Source organism: Vulpes vulpes, chromosome 14 (genome assembly GCF_048418805.1).
Source record: "Vulpes vulpes isolate BD-2025 chromosome 14, VulVul3, whole genome shotgun sequence".
NCBI lineage: Eukaryota > Metazoa > Chordata > Mammalia > Carnivora > Canidae > Vulpes > Vulpes vulpes.
The window spans coordinates 58804037-58807924 of NC_132793.1; the positions used below are offsets into that span (position 1 = coordinate 58804037).

At 34.1% G+C, this 3888-nt stretch overlaps 1 pseudogene; it reads left to right on the plus strand.

Moving 5' to 3' along the window:
* Positions 1-547: 547 nt before the first annotated feature.
* LOC112915608 (spliceosome-associated protein CWC15 homolog pseudogene) lies at positions 548-1254 on the plus strand (annotated as a pseudogene).
* Positions 1255-3888: the final 2634 nt, after the last annotated feature.

Below are 3888 nucleotides of genomic sequence, written 5' to 3' on the forward strand. Positions count from 1 at the left end.
AGACTCACATGTTTAATGTAGATTATAATAATGTCTTGGAATAAATGGAGAAGCACGTCCTTGAAGCAGCATAAAGAAGTAGTAGAATTAATAAATGGAGAAGCACATGTTTTTTGCAGGATGAAGAAGTAGAATTACTTTTATATTACAAGCAATATAAATTAGGCATCAGGGAAAAGAATATAGATGAGTTAAAAAAAAGTACTGGCTTTTCATTTGGACTAACTTGAGTTATTTGCTGAAATTGGCAAAAATTCAAGTTAGATTTTCTTGATGAAACTGAAGGCATAGGGGCATTCATGCATTGCTGGAAGGAATGCAAAATGGTACAACCATTGTGAAAGGGAATTTGGCAATATTCAGCAAAATCATAAATGCTCTAATCTTTGATTTAGCCATATCTTCTCCTAGAAAAGTATCCTAAAGATATCATGCAAATTAGAAAGATATATGCAACTATCTGTGAATTAGACCATAACAATTTATAATAGTAAAAGATTAGAACTAACTCTTAATAGAAACTTGAGGGGCGCAGAGGCTTCTGGGAGCATAAAAGATGACAACAGCAGCTAGGCCAACTTTTGAACCTGAGAGAGGTGGGAGGGGAAAAGGAGAAGGTGATTTGAGCCAACTCTCTAAGCAGTATTCAAGTAGAGAACCTACCTTCTCATAAAAAGATAAAATATACACAAACTACTCAGGACGCCCCTGAAGGGGTTCGCAACCATGACTTCAGGAGGGAGCTGGAAGAGAGCGAGCGAGCTGCTGCAAGAGAAAAAAATAGAGATTGTCCAACAAGAGAACATACAACCTCCTCGTCGGTATCAAAGAGCCTCGGTTAGACCAGATTCCTGCTGCCAACCTTGCTGCAAATGATCCTCTAACAGATGAGGAAGACGAGGATGAAGATTTTGAAGAGGAGAGTGATGATGATGACACTGCAGCTCTTCTTGCAGAACCAGAAAAAATTAAAAAAGAAAGATCTGAAGAGCAAGCCAAGAAGGAACAAGAACAGAAAGCTGAAGAAAGAAAGAATACGTGTGGAAAACATTTTGAGTGGAAACCCTCTCCTTAATCTCACTGGTCCATCCCAGCCTCAGGCCAACTTCAAAGTTAAAAGAAGGTGGGACGATGATGTTGTTTTTAAGAACTGTGCAAAAAGGTGTAGATGCTCAGAAGACAGACAAAAGATTTGTAAATGATACACTGCGATCTGAATTTGACAAAAAGTTCATGGAGAAATATATTAAATAATGCAGTTTTATGTGCTTAATTCAAGACTGTAAGGTGTAAAAAAAAAAAGAAACTTGAATAAGTTATTTCATAATCATATAACAAAATACACATATTTATAAAAGTAATAATGATTAACTAGTATATATTGCTACGGAGTAATTGTTGGTATGTATTTCTAATAAGTTGGCAAAGGAGAGAAAATTTCCATAGTATGTTACCATTCATCTAAAACTACTATTGTTCTAATTATATTAATATTACTATCTTTTTAAAATGGAAGACTAACTCATCAATATTTTTAAATCCTTAGGAATGTATTAATTTTGAAAAACATCACTGATAACTTATGGAAGATGCCATATAATAGTTATTATTTTATAAAATTGGATGATGGAAAAATATCAAGCATTAGTTGCTTTTTTTATGGATTGTAACATAAAGTGACAAAAAATTAATGGGGGAAATTTTCTCTTCATAAATGTATTGAGGCTAATAAAGAAAAATATTAAAATTAGAATATCATGATTTTGCAATCATTGATTAAATAATTACAGCTGCCAAAAGAAGAAAAATCACACAATGGGTCCTTTATAATGTAAGTAATCATTATCACCTATAGAAGGAATCTTTAAAATTATAAAACCCTTTACCTAATGAAACCTCTAAATTAACCAGCATAACATCTTAAATAACAAAGAAGGATGCCCACAGACTATAAGCAATTTTGTCAAGCAATACTGTTATTTCAATATTGAACTGCAAAAAAATAAATAGGAGAAAGGAAGCCCTAAGTTCATATAGAGCAATTGCATGAACCAATTTCAATGCATCAAGCTTACTGTAATCATAGTCAAAGAAGGTAAAAGAAAAGAAGAAACAGAAATTTGAGCTTCTTTTATTTACTAATATTAAGAACTTATTTTTTAAGGATGATGGTGGCATTATTGGTAATTTCTTTAATAATTTTTAATTATTAGATATAAGTAATCTAAGCATCTGCTTCAAAACGAAATAGGGATAGATGGATGGAAAGTAGGGTGATGAAATAAGATTGCCCAAGAGTTGATAGTTGCTTAAACTTAAGTGCAATGGGCACCTAAGAGTTCATTATACTATCATAATGGGGTTTGCATATGTTTGAAAATTTTCATAAAATAAAATTTAATGTTGGTATACATGATGAACCCTCTAATCTGGACAAGCTGTCCGCCATGCCTGAATAGCATCTCCTGTAAGAGGAGATACTGTTTTTAGAAGGTGGTTATTTGATAGGCTAGATCAAATAATGCTCTTGTTATACCTTAACCAAAGTCCACTCAATATAGATCTTTGGCATCTGACATCGAACTTAACATAAACCTGCATGTTTCGTACAATGTTAGTACTACCTCATAGGTCAATAGAAAAACAAAAGCAGAGAAACTTACGCACATGTTATGATCACTCATGTCAAGACAGAACGCTAAACCTCAAATTGAAATATTATTTTATAATAGTTTAAAATTCACAAGTGTACTTGAAAATTACTCAAAATGTATTTGTTTTTTTAAAAGATTTTATTTATTTATTTATTTATTTATTTATTTATTTATTTATTTATTTATGAGAGATGCACAGAGAGAGAGGCAGAGACATAGGCAGAGGGAGAAGCAGGCTCCACGCAGGAAACCTGATAGAGGACTCGATCTGGGACCCCGGGATTATACCCTAGGGGGCAAAGATGCTCAACTGCTGAGCCACCCAGGCACCCAAATTACCCATAATTTAAAGACGCTTTCTACATCATGTAAAACTTGACAAATGAAGAAAAGAAGCAAGAACCATGAGTAGCAAAAATTTACTTGTTGCATTTAGCTATATCATTTTGCAAAGTTCATATTTGTATCTCTGAGAATTATCTGAGAGTTCTTATAAATACCGAAGCTGTGTTTGAGGCACAAACTTTCGATGTAAGCTTTACTCCTGTAGGAGAAAAGGTACCGAATGCCTCTGAAGTACAACATGTATTTCAAGCTAGCTCATTGTACCATCCTTAAAGAATGTAACTCTGGGGCTTGTTAGGAGGGATTGGAACTGTCAGAAAATTTTAATGGGCATGGAGACAACAGCAGGGCAGATTGTGGCTCACCTTGTGACATTTTCACAACAGCTCATCATAATTATAGATGTAAAAGGTGCTTGGTCAGTCAATTCCATAAATTATTGGCAGAAATGCCAAGCAATATCCTGCTGTACCTCCCTCGAGTGACCTGAAGCCGGATGCTATTCTATATTTTCCATCGATCATTTTGATAGACAGTCACAATTTTGTTTTAAACTAAAATCTTTCTCATTTCCTGTGACCTCAAGCCACACACACACACACACACACACACACACACACACACCCTACTCCACCCTTTAAAAATCAAAAGAATGACTCCTCCAAAATTATTTTATTTTAAAACGATAAAAATAGTAATAGCTAAAGAAAAAAAATGGTGTGTACTCAGTGTCCTGCTGAAATCACCTCAGAAATAGGCCAGGTAGGGGTAATGACATTTTGGTTTTGCCACTTGTAGGAAAGTATGAATTTTTGACAACTCTTTAGCTTTCCCTTTTGTCTAATGTTCATGTAGGTCTTTACTGTAGCAACTAGTTGCAGTTAAGTTT